Source organism: Maniola jurtina, chromosome 10, assembly GCF_905333055.1.
Source record: "Maniola jurtina chromosome 10, ilManJurt1.1, whole genome shotgun sequence".
Taxonomy (NCBI): domain Eukaryota; kingdom Metazoa; phylum Arthropoda; class Insecta; order Lepidoptera; family Nymphalidae; genus Maniola; species Maniola jurtina.
The window spans coordinates 6389195-6405957 of record NC_060038.1 but is presented as its reverse complement, the minus strand read 5'-3'; the positions used below and the strand labels follow the sequence as shown (position 1 = coordinate 6405957).

Here is a 16763-nt window from a genome sequence, read left to right as displayed (position 1 = left end):
GATTAACTTCTAGTATATTTACACTAGGTTGTTCCCGCGACTTCCGCGTTTACTACACAAATTCCAAACCCTGATTTTACCCCTAAGGGTTGAATTTTCAAAAATTGTGTCTTAGTGGATGTCTAGGTTATAATCTACTATCTATTGAAAAGGTTCGCTTTATACTATCCTCTTTAAGATAATTTACAGTACTACAGTACTTTTTTAAGTCGCGCCGGAAAATTTAGTTTCCGCAGAACAATCGCAGAAAAGCACAACCTAACGCCGACTGAAACTGAATGTACACCAATAAAACGGGCCTTATTGCATGACGTTAAGATCTTAAGCACAAGAACAAGAAAGACTTGCAACACATGGCGCGTAGGCAACAACCAATAGCGGATGGAAGCGCGGTACGATTGGCTGAAATAGATTCGCGCCTTTCAAAAATATAATTTCTGCGCAGGTATATTAGCGTAACTTTTTAACTATTTAACTTATTAAAGTGGTAGTACCGTACCAATTTTTATACTAAAAGCAGTAGGTATTGTTAATGACCGTCAAATGACGCACAGCGTAAACTGGTGGAACTACATAGAAACTTAGTTTTCTGTATAACGTTTGACCCGCACGTAGAAAGGATTTTTGGAATTTACAACGGAATACTAAAAAAATCCTTAATACATCCGGATGAAGTCACGGGAATCGGCTAGTTTTTTAGATAAAAATAACGACCGCATGAACTCGATTTCTGCTTAAAAATATCAAACGCCCTCACGGAATTCCGTAACTAATTGCTCATAGGCGTCAGTTTAATTTCCCTGAAAGATTAAATAGTTTTAGTTTCAAAGTAATCTCAACCTTAATATTAAAATGATATTAGAAAGAATTTTAGCTGACACAAATGAAATGAGGGCTATGTTTATATAAATGTAACAGTTTTCATATCTTAGTGATAGATATTTTTTATTTAAACGTCTGGAAGAGAGTGCTTGGCGGATGATACTAAAATAGCTAAAAGGGACTTTCAAGTTTCATCATGTTCATTATGTTGGAATTCGCTTCAATATTTTGTTTCATAGTAATCAAAGGCAATCAAGCCAACAGACAATAATAGTATTTTTTTTTAATGTTGCAGGTACGTCACCAACAACCATGTAGACAATCAAGTGTCGTGAGTAATTAATATCTCATTATTAGTTTATTACGACTGTAATTACGAAAATTTTTCCTGTTCAATGCCTACCTTAGCTGAATAGTCATTGTGTAATTGTCTTCAGTGCCGAGATTTATGTGCTTGCCTCATAGATTGATGCTTCCTCTAGTAGGAATAGCATCGCATAGTTCGACGTCATTAAAGCCCAAAACAATGCAAGGCGGGGTCATAGTAATAAAAATCAAGATGCCCAGGATGGGAGTGCCTAATAGCACTTGGTGCTTGTCCCAAATCAGTGAACCGAAGTAGTTTGTGGGTAAAGTGGGAATAAAACCTACAAATCCAAACTTTTTACTTGTTATTGTATTAAATGGTGCATTGGATATAAGTTAATTATAAGTTAGAAATGAGAAGATCTGTTGGAAAACTAGAGTAACTGACATAGGTCAACGGGTTACGAAGCTGACGTGGCAGTAGGCAGGACACATAGTTCGAGAAACCAATATACGTTGGGGTCTCAAGGAGCTGGAATGACGACCTCAAACGAGTCACAGGCAGACGCTGGGTTCAAGCGGCGTAAGACCGTGGCACGTAGAAATCCCTACAAGAGACCTAGGTCCAGCCGTGGACATAGTAGGTAATCGGTTAATAATGATGATGATTATTATTGAAATAACTTGTTTTTCTTTATCGCTAAAATCACTGAGTTCAGTACTATCTTGATTGTAACTTCAAAGATCATAACAACTATTTTTGTCTTATCTTCGAATGACAAACAGCAGACGTTTGTTACCTCAGTGTGAATGAAGCGTTGCAATGCAATGCGTTTTCAGTTCTTAATTCAGGGTTGTCTGATATCTCAACTTGTAATTAAAATCTACAATTCCGTTCATCCCGCTAGCTATGTATATTGTAAATTCAAAAGAAGAGTGAATAGGCACCTTTTGGATAGGCGCGCTCATCTTAGGCTGCATCATTTGGTGTGATTGGCTTGGTGTGATTACAGGTCAAACGCAAGCCCATTTAGTTATTAAAAATCATTATTCTTCTATGATTAGTATTTTGTCTCCTAGGTAGTTAATTAATATTTGTCAAGTAAGCTCAATCTTCTAAAATATTTAATTAACCACTGTGTTCGGATTTAGAAATCGTCGTCAACATCAACACATCGCTGATTCATTACTGAACACGGGTCTCTCGTCAAAATAGAAAGAGTTTGTCCACAGTCCAGTAGAGAATATCAGAACCGTCAGAGCCTGAATTATCAATGACTTCAAGTTTATGTTGCTTAATCTTTTGAGGTAACGTTGATTCTTGTCCGATGTTCACGACATTTTCATGTTCTTCTACTAGGTACCTATTGAATAAAATCAGCTTAATGAGAATAGGTATCTGAGAGAACTAGTCCTCGTTTCATGTTCTTCTACTATTGAATAAATTTAGATTAATGACAATAGGTCCTACCTGAGAGTACTAGTCCTCGTTTTAATCACGGGTGACATCCCTGTTGGTTTTCGAGCCAATGACGCGAGGTTCCGGCGCTTCCGGCGCGCCTGTACGTCGCGCGTAAACAATCCAGATTCGTGCCCAATGCCCTGCTAGGTTAGAGGAAACACACGGTTATTACTAGAAATACTTTGTGATAGCGTTCCGGTTATTGGTTTGTTCGTATTCACTATCGACGCCGCTTTTGTGTGTACTTCCTCGTAGTGAAATGGCAAAAGTTGTGAAATTAATTTATTTTTTAATCAATTTGGTATGAACACCAGATTTATCTGCATCCATTAACCTACATAATATTATATTACTAATTTGGAAGCAACTGATTTTTACTTGCGTTTCTTAAGTAAAATATATATCATAGACTAAGATAATATTTATCTCTATTTATTTCATTTGTACTACACAAATATTTAAGTAAGTATATTAAAATAAGTTAGTATTGATTTGTGTTTCGAAATTGCAATAACAGAAAAAGAAACAGCTTTTTTTAAACTATGTTGACATCAGTTTTTTTTGTTGCATAACAGTTCTAAGATCTAAACATTAACAAGAACTCTAATCCTTGAATGGTAGCGAAAGGCGTCTATAAATCTTGCCTTTTGCTTCCTTCACTTCTAAGATTGAAGATATAGGAAGTTCTTATGAGGCAAACCTGATTTATAAACAACGATATAGACGTTCGTAACGAAATCTATAAAAAAAGAAAGTTGATGCACGTGAAAATAAATCACAAGATTCAATAGTTAATAAGTTAGGTATAATATTGGATTTTATGGACGAAAGTAAAAGTTTAGCCAACTATTAGACTGTAATAGTAACATACCTATTAAATTATTTTTATTATATTAATGGATATCCGAATTAACTACCTTACAGTATATTGTTTGGCTAACTTTCAAGTAAACTATACCAGGGAGATCTAAATTCTAAACAATCCATACAGACATAATATTATGTTTTGAAATTTTAAACGCCTATGTATACCAACAATAGATGCATCATGACTGATTTTGTTGTCAATTTAACAGAATCATATGATTTAATAGTTTTCTCAATGGCATGAATTGTATCTATGTTACTTTCGGCTTTAGTTAACAAATCAATAGACATCTAGATTATGTAGATATTGACAACTTCATCACTGATCGCTAGATATTTTCCTGTTGAAATTATATTTTCCGAGAGTTGTACAATTTAGATGCGTCGCGGCAGATTTCGTCACCGCGGAAAACGCGCTGGCCCATTAAATTGTTTTATTATGAACTCGACGCCATCTTGTATATTTTTGGCTGGAGTTAGCTGTTTATCTTGGTGGGACTCGGTCCAAAGAGTAATTAGTAAGTTTAGATTTATTTTTGTCTAAAGAATAAACGTTTTTCGGGAAAACGGGTATTAACTAGGTACTTACGTTTTTGCTTGTTCTAAACAACAGGATCTTAACATCTTCTTATTTTTATAATAATACTTGTCTTTTGCTCTTAGAATAGCTTGTTAGTAATAGTCAGTAGTGTGCCATTTATACTGAGTGGGATGTTCCGATGTTATGACAACTTGTTGAAATGAAACTAATCGACTGAATAGTCAGTAAAATTTTACATACCTACCTATCATATTGGTGAACCAGATAAAGTAGAACAGAAATTGCCTTACATTTGATCTAGATCTAGGGTTCAATGGCCAGAATATATCTGTTATCGAAGTCTGAGTACCTAAAGTAAAAGCATGCACTATCTGCGATCTGTCCACTATATTATCAGGTAACGCACTTAGTTTTGCAGTGATGCAAACAAATCAATAAGGAGGTATGTATTATGAAACGCTATTTTATTTTTATAGCCTTTCGAATTCTGACAATATATCGACATAAAATATTTTAAAATTATGTAAAATACTTAATAAATCTTTCAAAATAATTTATATTTTCGTAAATAACACAAAAATCATTTAAAATTAAATCAATAAATCATGTCTTTAATTACTTCGCTACCTAGGTAAGTAGGTATCCTTCCAGAAACTAGAATACCATAAAGACCATAAAGAAAAAACTTTTATGATTTGTTTTATTGCTTTATTTGTTTTTTAATTATCTTTATTAAAACGGTAAGATTAATGACTCAGTAGGTAACTTTTATTAAAATGTGTCGAAATCACTTAATCAACTAACAGAATAATCATTGTTAAATACCAAGTTATTCTTTATGCCTTTCTATTTCTTAATACATATTATAAAGCTAATAATATAGACATGTTATGCTTCTCATACAAGTAAATAAAATGTTTTTAATATATTTATTCTCACGTTCTATTTCTGCAGTGGCACTTGTTTATAAGTTTCTATTTGAAATATGTCTTACTTCAAATGATATATGATATGAGTCATGCGGGTGTAGGTTTACATGTCCACAGGCTCCACATAAGTGATGCAACCTACTTTTGGACAAGGGTCGTAACTGTCGTAAGCCACACCATCTCCGTAATAGGCAATGCACGAGCCGTCGTCGTAGTCACAAGTCCACTTACCTGATTTCTACCACTGTACGGTGTACCTATCACTTCTAACGATTGCGATGCATAATTTGTTATTCATAGCTTGAATTTTTATTATTTACACGTGCCTTCTGTTAATTTTAATATACGAGTGACCTCGTTGACTACTTCATTTTACAAATCAAATCTTAAATGTTGAACATTAATACCAGTATCAAAATAATTTAACATGAACGATAAAAACAGATTTGTTATCTCAACTACGTCACATTTTCTTTTTTCTTCGGCGTGCAGTTTTTGTACACTAACAGAGCAAAGTATACTATTACCCACTACACTCACTCTTCCTGGCAATTTAAGGACACGTCTAGACTCTAGTAGTACCATGAAAAGCTTTGTCCAGGTCCCGCTTAGCGCTGTCCTTATCAAAAATAGAAAATTAAATCTGTTCGTTTTGTAAGAAGTATCGAGGTTATGCAGTGTGCACATAGTGTCAACTGCTTACCGACTGCAGTTACTTCAACTGCAATAAAACTGAATCCCAACTGCAATTTTGTAGTTGGCTTGCAGTTCAAGGGCAGACCGTGAATAGTTCATTCTGCCGTAGGAATATCTTGACACTTACCTTTTACGGTCATTAGTGCCTATTAAAAGCCTATATTATCTTTTATTACATAATATTAATGAGTCATATATTTATCTACTAAAATTATTTGTCGTCGACGATAACGACCTGTTTTGAAGTAGGTACCTTGTTAGTATAAATCCTCAAGCCCAACATTTATTATTATGTTCTACGTATAACCACATAAATTTTATAAGTACTGCATCCTTAGACAAATGGCGCCAATGCACTATGAAAATCTTGTATTTGGATGACTAAGTTAAAACTCTTGCTTGCCTTGGACTGAATCGATACAACATTATATTTTGGTTTATCGACTAATTTAAATAATAATAAATTTTAAAATGTTTCTTTAAATTGTACCTTTTAAAGTTATTTGCAGGAAATGCATCATAATTCTAACAAACGAAGTGATCTTTAATTTTATTAATCTAAATTTTAGGTCCGGTTCGTCAGTGCCATTTACGATTATGTTACAAAATATGATTTTTTTGGTTCTTCTATTAAAAAAAATTAAGGTTCTATTCGAAATGCATATACTTACTTACCTTATCTACATACTTAATGTAAAGTGATAAACTGACTGACATACCTATCAACCTACAACATAAACTGCTGGATCTAGAAACTTGGAATTTTGCATGTAAAGGTTTTTCTGTACCGCACCACCAAGAAAGAATTTTCAAACATTTCACCCGAGCGAAGCAGAAGTTTGGACTAGGTCACCTATAGTAGGTATAAATCAATTAGTATTTTTTTTTGATATGATCTAAAGTACAAATTGGTATCAGTGGTAGAGATTCACTTGACGATTCAAAAGCTCTTCTACAGTTTCTTCTTCGCCTCATTCCTCTTCACTATTGGAGCTTGGCCGTCATCTCGCCGTATAAGATCACTTTTTGTTTCGTCAAACAAAAAAGTGGACTATTTCGGATGTTTCCACCTCTCTTTCCCTCAATTTTAGCCATCACGATGGTCTGAAGGAGACGGTCATATATGAGAACATGTCACAGATAATTGACCTTTCTGCGTTTGATGGTCAAAATTAGGTTTCTCTTCTTACCGATGCGATTTTCCTAAAAGAATAAGAAAATCTTTGTTTCTATATAGAAAGAAAAGATTAGCAAAATCAATATTCTAGCTCCTGGATGTTCGTCCCGGTGGTGCGGCGTGGGAGACGAGCGCGGAACATCGACCCCGTATGCAACTATAAATATACTTAATCTACGCACATTGGGAACTCCCTGCCTTGCTATTCCTGTCTTTCCAAAGGCCTAAATTCAGTCGCACTTTCTACAATTCCATTCGCATTATCATTTCTGCATTCCGTCTCTTTTGGTAAATTATCTACCGTTAATTTTAGCCGAGTTGTTTTAAGATTATCAACTGAAATACGAGTAATATTTTTTTACATTTATGAAACTGTGGCTTTCTGCTAATAACATAACAGTTTCTAAAAATCTTTTTAACTGAATGATGCCCGCTACTTTAGTTTTTTTTTAAATCTTATGGGAACTTGATTTTTGAAAAGAAAAATGTAGCCTACATTAGTTCGTCCCCGAGATACAAGCTAACTTGTTACCATTCGTCAAAAACCGATCAATGGATGAGCCGTTGAAAGTAACATACTTTCGTATTTATAATATTAGTAATAGTTATTAATAATTGTTATGAATTAAAATCAAAACATAATTTTATTAGATATACCATTGTATATCTAATAAAATTATGTTACCATTGTATATCTAATAAAATTATGGATACAACCAGACCACATTCTAACGTATCAATATCTTCGAACATCCTGAGTCGCCTTTATCACTTTGGAGTGTGCGATTTACAAAAATAATGAGGTCACTGTATGAATGCTCATGTCTCTAGCTAACTGATACAAATTGTTTCGATAAAGGTCAATGCCACCTCTAAATACTGATAGCAATTGAATCAGTTCCACTTGCAGCGAATTAATGTTCATTAAGAGAGAATGATATGACACGTGTGACCGTCCTACAAAATATCTTGTAAGAATCTAAGGTCTTCAGGTTGTTACGGTAAAACGTTGATTGGGATGTCCTGTTCTATTTAGCGATATGACATCAGTTTGGATTTGTTGGAGATTTTATCGTCATTTAATGTTACGTTACGTTTGCCTATCTGCTCGTTAGTCTAGTGGTTTGATGTTCGACTTCGGATGACGAGGTCCGGGTTAGGCCAAAAAATAGTAAGGTACTTATTGGGTTTTTCTGTTAAGAAATTCTCATTACTAGCCATGAGTTAGGAAGTTGGTGGTGATTCACCTCAGTGGCTCGGAGAGCACGCATAAAGCCGTCGGTCCTGCGCCTGATCTCTCTCTCCGGTCGTGTCGGATTTCCGTCCTATCGGGCTTATGACATTGAGGTATTATGGAGTGCACCAATGTTTGCGCACACATCGTGCACTATACTGTTTCCCACGCAGTTAGCTTATCTCTATGATATTCAGTCGGGAGGACTATCAATATTAGGTACCTACCATTGATGAACCTACGAAGAAGTATATCACGTTTAAGGTCACATAATGTTAAGTCCGATTTAAACGTTGGGACAGTATATCGCGCCTTAAAGCGGAACACGGTCGTCCCTGATAACTTTCCCGGCACTAGGTCAGTTCTGCGCGTCTCACTTAACGGTACAATCAGGTTGTTGCCGTCCATGCCACGTAACAATTTGTGATTGCAGTTTTGAAACGTTTATTGTAGCGATACGGAACCGCTCGCGCGAATGAATTTGAACTTTACAGCGTTGGTTCTTGATTCAAAAGGTAGACAACAGAAAGGCAGCCTCCTCAGATTTCGCCTTGAACTTGTGATTGTGACAAGTTTGCATGTTTGTATCGTATTATAATCATCAAAATCTTAGAGTTCCTATTGCTTTTTTTGGGATCTATTCCACAACAATAATAATGTTCTTATAACTGTATCAGATATTGTCTTTCTTAATATTATTCTTTATAGTTTTGAAGTCATTTTATAATTGTACTCATCACCATTACATGATCAACCAACCCATCGCCGGCTACAAAGCACGGGTTCCTCTTAGAATGAGAAAGGGATTGGCCATAGTTTACCACGCTGGCCAATTGCGGATTGGTAGACTTCTCGGACCTTTGAGAACATTATGAAGAGCTCTCAGGCATGCAGGTTTCCTCACGATGTTTTTATTCACCGTTAAAGCAAGTGATGACATGACTCCGAAAAGGTAGAGGCGAGTGCCCGGGGTCCGACTCCCGACCTCGGATTAGGAGTCAGACTAGGAGGCGGGCGGATAATTATTGTACCTAATATGTTAACTAAAAGCATTATTTCGTAACACAATTCAATGTCTATTAGATAATAATCACTAATAGCTCAACAACTTGGTGGCTTCTGTTTAATATTATGTCTTTGAATTCACGAATCGTGTTCATTATGTTTATAAGTACCTACTATGTCCATTGATAAAAAGCAGACATTGATCACGTGTGTACAAAGAAATGATAATTGTCTAGAGAGTAAGTAGGTATACATATTTTGCTTGCGGTAGGTAGATGTATTAATTGAAAACTTGTTAACACGAGGATGAGTGATGACATCACATTGAGATTGTATGAGATAACTAATAAGTAAATATATCGCATAAAGACGTAGAGTAACTTGCAGCCGTTTTGGAGCCTTTATGTTTTTAATATTATAAACATAATTATCCTAATCCTAATAATATTATAAATGTGAAAGTGTGGATGTTTGGATGTTTATTACTCAATCACGCAAAAATTACTGGACGGATTTGGCTGAAATTTGGAATGGAGATAGATTATATCCTGGATTAACACATATAGGCTACTTTTTATCCTGGAAAATCAAAGAGATTCCACGGGATTTTGAAAAACGTAAATCCACGCGGATGAAGTCGCGGGCATCAGCTAGTTAAACATAATTTAATAATAAGCGGAAGACTTCTGTGGAATACCGCCGAGCAAAAATGGACTCCAGTTAATCAGGCCTTTACGGTAATTTTTTTAATTTCAAAAAACATTTTCCGTACATTTCAGACATCTTAATCGGATAACGTACGAGAATTTCACTAACCTGTGAAAGTATCACAAGAAATAGTAAAAGTTTTTCCACAAATAAAAAACTGCTCAAAAACCTTGTGTGTAAAGTGTCATTAACAGGGCTCTCTCCGTCACTCGTTTCATACAATCGTAGTTCCAATTACATTTGAATATTAAGCAACCAAAGTCCATGTAATTTTGCAGACATATTCTAGAAACTAATGTCTGTGTCTGTGGTGTTTTAGATTTTTCTAAAAATGTGTAGTTTTAAAATTACAGGAGCTCAAAGATTTGTATGAAAATTTTTAAGACCGCGTAACTTTGAAACGGAATATTTTAACAGAAATCTGGAAAACCACAGACATAGATATTAGTTTCTAGAATATGTCTGCAAAATTTCATGGACTTTTGTTGCTTAATATTCAAATGAAATTGGAACTACGATTGTATGAAACGAGTGACGGAGTGAGCCCTCTTAACAGGTGTAACAATATCCCCTGGCCTCACTGGCAGGTTTACTATAGAATAACAAAAGAGTCCCATTCATTTTTTACAACGTCCATTGACTGGCGTTTGAAAGGGTGTTATGCTAATACATATTATCTGTATCCTTAAAAAAAACTAACACGCTGTCTCAGAGTACTTTGTAATATTATATAAGGAATACGATGTCGGTTCCTTTCCGTAGAAATTGCAATCATTAACAAGTGTAAATCCGACAAGTTAAGGTCACAGTAACCAGAAAAGAGCTGATAACTTTCTAACGGCCGAACCGATTTTCTTGGATTATAGCTAAGAACACTCTCGATCAAGCCACCTTTTAAACAAAAAAACTAAATTAAAATCGGTTCATTAGTTTAGGAGCTACGATGCCACAGACACATACGTCAAACTTATAACACCCCTCTTTTTGGGTCGGGGGTTAAAAATAACGACATTCCTGGCTAATCGGTTGCAAGGGCACTGTTTATGTTCACGGGATTTTAATTTTAATGCTTTCATTAATCTCAATGGCCCATATTGATAAAACATGTTTTTATTACATAAAGCTTTTAAGAGCAATATGAATAACAATATTATTAGTTGAAGAATCATTAATCATCAAAGTGTAGGTATAGGAATAATTAATATCCTAAGTATTTTAGCTAGAAAAGGCTGTATCAAAGTGACTAAATAAAACCAGGGCAAGACGTCAACTATTAATATTCCCGGAATATGCTTAACATTTAATGAAGCAACAGCAGGAAAACAGTCGTTAATCAAGTGACCTAAAATACGTGTCTACCAGACAGCAGAGAAAATGCAACGCCGAATTTTAGATCAAAATGAAAGAAGCTTGACGATGAATTTACGATCTCTTTAATTAGCACACTTTTATTGAATTGTAAAATCCATACTAATATTATAAATGCGAAAGTGTGTCTATCTGTCTGTGTGTCTGTCTGCTACCTTTTCACGGCCCAACAGTTTAACCGATTCTGACGAAATTTGGTACAGGGTTAGCTTATATCCCGGGGACGGACATAGGCTACTTTTTCCTAGGCTACTTTTACTAGTTCCCACGGGATTCCTAAAGAATGGGTATTTACCTACCGCTTAACCGATTTGTATGAAATTTGGTACCGAGGTAGCTTGCGTCCCTGTAATGGACATACTTAGACAACTTTTTATCCCGTAAAATCAAACAGTTCCCACGGGATCTTTGAAAACCTCTAAATCCACGCGGACGAAGTCGCGGGCATCCCCTTCTATGTTATAAAACCTGTTATTATAATATGTGTCTGTAGATTACTATTCTTCTGTTGCAAGAAGTTGTTACTGTAAATTGGCTATTTATTACGTTTCTTGCAAAGTGATTCCCGTCTTACACAATTTCCGTGGTGACTAAACAAAAGAACGACCGTTAGTTTCTGTTTTTTTTTTTTTTTCTCATGCAGTGCGTACTGCGTACTTATAACTTGTAGAGTTTTCCATTCTGATTTTTAACCCCCGACCTAAAAAGAGGGGTGTTATAAGTTTGACTTGTATATCTGTGTATCTCTGTTGTATGTCTGTGGCATCGTAGCTCCTAAACTAATGAACCGATTTTAATTTAGTTTTTTTGTTTGAATGTGGCTTGATCGAGAGTGTTCTTAACTATAATCCAAGAAAATCGGTTCAGCCGTTTAAAAGTTGTCAGCTCTTTTCTAGTTACTTTAACCTTCACTTGTCGGGGGTGTTATAAATTTTTTATTTACACTTGTTATGTTATTTAACATAAACAACAAGTAATATCACGTATTAGGGAAATTACTGCTTTAAAGTTCTAACCATTTTTAGAGCTCCATGAAGTCTGTTGTCGTTACCCTTACGAGTTGTCCGATTATATTTATTATAATAAGCTGTGTAGCGTAGGAATAGGCCATCAGACTTTGCCATTACAATAGAGGCATATATTTGTAATCTTACTTTAATATCTCGAAATCTAAATCACACTTCTATAAAGACCTTTATTGGTGCTTGAATATCGACATTGAATTCAATTGCTTTCGTAATAGGATCTATTTTAGGATTGTGATTGTTTATATCTACTTTCAAGTATACGTAGTTGGAGTGGTTGCAGGCATCTCAAATTACAGAAGCATGCTCAGAGTTAGCATCAAGGATCAACCGCCCTTTGTGCTTGGGCAGAGCTAAAACAATGCTGTAATTTATTTCCTTTATTACAGCCGTTTCAAATTGTAAAAGCCAGTGTTTTACTTTATAAAACTACAGTTTTCAGCCAGGAGCATTTCAATACGAAAATAATAACATCGCTTTAGTATGCATTTATCTTCATCAAGAAACTCAAATGAATATAATATTCTCTTAAATTAAAAGCTGAGTTATAGTAAAACAGTGTACATAAATTAATTTAGTGCCACGATGCATCATATATGCACAATACCAATAAGAAAAACACATTATTATATTATAACAATTGAAACTGAAAACATGGCCGTCGACATAGTTGCATACTATTAGATTTTAACATATTTGAAAACAAAACCTGGCCTCGTGTTGATCCCTTTATCCTCATCGAGATACGACAAAGAGTGACATAATCTATAAGGCATTTTGCTCTGAAAACAATGCGAAGCTTATTATAATAGAGGGTCTGGAGGCGAACCGGGCACTTAAGACAAGAATCATGCTACTTTATGAGATCGTATGCATTATCATTAGGTTACTAGTTACTCCTACGAATCGCAGTTATCTAGTTTTACGAGTATATTTGATTCATGAGCATACAGTTGTGTACTTGATTGGTATATTATTATCTTCGAAGATAATATAATAAAGAGACAATGTAATTTCTTATGATCTACTTTATCCTTAGGCTAATTATACGTACTAAATCAGATTGCGTTGATTCGTTGATTTTTATTGATTCGTTCACTTTAGATGCTTTGTACCTATCTACTTTAGACTTTAGTATTGATTTTATTATGTTATTTTGATTATTTGAAAGAATTTAAGCTTTTCATCATTTAGTTTAACTTCATACTTGGTTTTAATTAAAGTTCGTTCAGGGCTTGCCTACATAGTGTCTGGTTTTAACTAAATCTATTAAGTATTTAGATTATGTAACGAATGATGTGTGTTTTCAGGTGGTACAATTTGTCATAGAGTAACATACAATAGGCCATACGTTGTGTGAAATATAGCCTTTTGCGGCAACGAACCGTTGCTTTAGAGGTATCGGTATTTCATATGATTGCGGATTGTATTCATTGTGTTATAGGAAATCCAATCTTCGGTTATTTTGTAGGTCGACAACTTAAATATCAATTTTATTATCTACTAGATGATGCCCGCGACTTCATCTGCGTGGATTTAGTTTTTCTTAAATCCTGTGGGAACTCTTTGATTTTCCAGGATAAAAAGTTGCTACTGTCAATTTCCAGAATGCAAGCTACCTCTGTACCAAACACATGAATCGGGTAAACGGATGGGCTTTTAAGAATCCCGTGTGAACTCTTTGATTATCTGGGATAAAGTGTCTGTGTATCTGTCTGTGGCACCGTAGCGCCTAAACTAATGAACCGATTTTAATTTAGTTTTTTTGTTCGAAAGGTGGCTTGATCGAGAGTGTTCTTAGCTATAATCCAAGAAAATCGGTTCAGCCGTTTGAAAGTTATCAGCTCTTCTCTAGTTAGTGTAACCTTCACTGGTCGGGGGTGTTATAAATTTTTATTTTACACTTGTTTGTAATTTTCAAACAGGATATTTTCGATAGTTTATTTTATAGGTCGATAAAAATAGCTTTCAGTTTAAAAGCCCTTGAGTATGAACGACCCTTATGCTGAGTAGGAGCACTCGTTCTCATAATTAGACACGGTGCTTCATTATAAGAATCTGAAGTTCGGAACCTTTTTGACTTTACTTCCTTCTATATCAATATTTGTTACTCGTATCTTGATTGTGATGTATAAATATTAGTCACTCAAGAGTCAAGACTAATGATGGCCTAGTGTTTCGAACGGAACTTTACACACCGCTAAAAAGTCATATCGCTTCCGCTGCTAAGCTTTTTAACATTAATATTAAAACTAACTTTATAAAACTTCTTTGACATTTTATTGGTAAAGCTGGGCTCGGTTGGGCTGGGCCGGGCTGGGCTTGGGCTCAGTAAAGTTTGGATCATGTTTTTAATAATTTTACTTCATTTCCTGATTAAGTAGGTATCTTGCTTTTTTGTAGGTACCTTTATACCTTTTAAAAATAATTAATTTTCAAATTCAAATTCAAATTATTTTTATTCAATTAAACTTTTACAAGTGCTTTTGAATCGTCAAAATAATCTACCACCGGTTCGGAATGCCGTCCCTACCGAGAAGAACCAGCAAGAAACTCGGCGGTTGCTCTTTTCAAATGTACAATTTACAATAATATGCCATACTGTATACAAGCAATTGCAGCGCCGTGTATTCCTGGAGCGAGTCAAATCCAAGCTTTTTTGTCATTTACATAATCTTGACATAATTTTGACAGTCTTTATTCCATAAGAGGTGATCCACTTAGTATCCAAACTCTGAGGGAGCCGATTTCTTCTACATCTTCTTCTACATGGGGTCAGCACATGTCTTCTTCTCCCACTCCTTTCTGTCATTCGTCAACGTATCATCGATTTTTATACGCATTCCTCTTTCACAACATGTCTGACGGACCTGATTAACTGACGCATTATTTTTATCTGTATCTAAACAACCTGGTGTAGTTTAATAACAAAGATCTAAATTGTCTTTGTCTTTATAAAGGTATGGGCCGTCTGTGCCTCCTACACTTGCAGCGTTTAAGTCCATATATGTTGTTATGGGCGTTGCGGCAACAGAACGACGAATCGGCTACCTTTGTACCAAGTAGGTACTGATGACTAGTTTTTGCCGCCACGTGGGCGATTGATTCACCTTCAATATTAAGTTAAAGGTACGTAGGAGGTGAGATACCACTTATTCTTGAGTGGAACTTGAGGTTGAAAGAATATGTGTTATGCTTTGGTTTCGTAATGATTCTTATTCTGTGTGGGAAGACTAAGTATTAAGTACGACATCTGGTTAATGTAATTTTGTAATAAAATAATATACTAACTAATAATGAAGATTACATTCAATTTGCTGTTACTGGACATTGCACAACCAATTACTTGACTGATCACTTATTTACATAATTGCTAATTACAGTTTTTAAAGTTTAAGTTAAGACATAATAAGATCCAACCGCACATTTGATAAATGATCCTCCGAGGTCAATTATAAATTGTATTACATCTATACTCTATAAATCAGTATGTACCTACACGTGCTCATGACCAATTTGACAAAAAGGTTGATTGACGTACAGCCTTTGACCTTTCTTGTCTTGCGGACAACGGAGTGTAATCAATTAGATGCCTAGGCCCGTGGGAGGTCCGTTTTAGTCAGCCCTTACAAAACACTTTTAGAACAATGCCAAGCCTTGACGTGTCTAGCTGTTGTTATAGGTACTATACCATATTTTAGATTCATTACCATCTGACAAACCTTTGGCGATTTAAAGATCTACGTAGTTATTTGGACTGAAAACATTTTGAGTTTCACTTAACAAAATCTTGTAATGGCCTGATCCATTCTCTCTCGAATGATCTTGTTAATCTCAATGAACGTTTACACCTATTTTTATTTATGTGATTAAGCCCATGTCAATCGTCACATGATAGCACTTTAAAAATATTGGGTACAGTCAAAGGGTACAGTTAAGTTTCATTACCATAATAGGTATTTTACATAAGAATGCGTCATTTATGACACATTTATTCCCAGATAATCAAGTTAGCGGGACAATACTGTAATAAAGCTAGCAAGTAAATTCATCAAGTTATTCGTCATCTTGTCATCTTTGTCAATGATGTAATCATTTGAAGCTTATTTCATGTGATTATCGATTAGCCGGCAAGGTGTAATCGTTAAATATAGTCAAATAACTAGGTACCTATTCGATGTGAGGGAAAAAATAGTGATGTAGGCAAGTACTTATAGTTACCTACTTTACTGATAAGTCCTTGGATATCTTACTATGGTTTTATTCATTGTATGAAGTAAGTAGAATTTTTCTTATATTGCCTACCTAATACCTTTTACTTTTTGAACCAAGGTAGGTAGCTGCCTACCATGAATTTTCTCTGTGTCTGTTACCTACTAAATGAATGGTGTTTGTAAATTAGTATTTATCATAAAGAACACTGAATGCATATTTAAGAAAGCGTGCGTAGGCAGGTGCCTATATACAGTTTAGCGAACTCTATGTTCTACCTGACCTAGGTGACCTAAAGTTCACTAGACTGTATCATTGCTTGAATAGTAAATACAATCGCACCATACAAAATTACCAACATGCTCTGACATTAACAAAAAGGATTACATTTCGTTCCTGTTTTGGGTCTGA

The 16763-nt window shown here is 35.0% G+C and overlaps 1 protein-coding gene across 6 annotated transcripts in view; it reads left to right on the top strand.

Annotated features, from left to right (window-relative positions):
• Positions 1 to 16763, top strand: part of LOC123869034 (protein held out wings) — an 83503-nt gene that overhangs the window by 15364 nt on the left and 51376 nt on the right. The gene's annotated exons all lie outside the window — the stretch shown is intronic.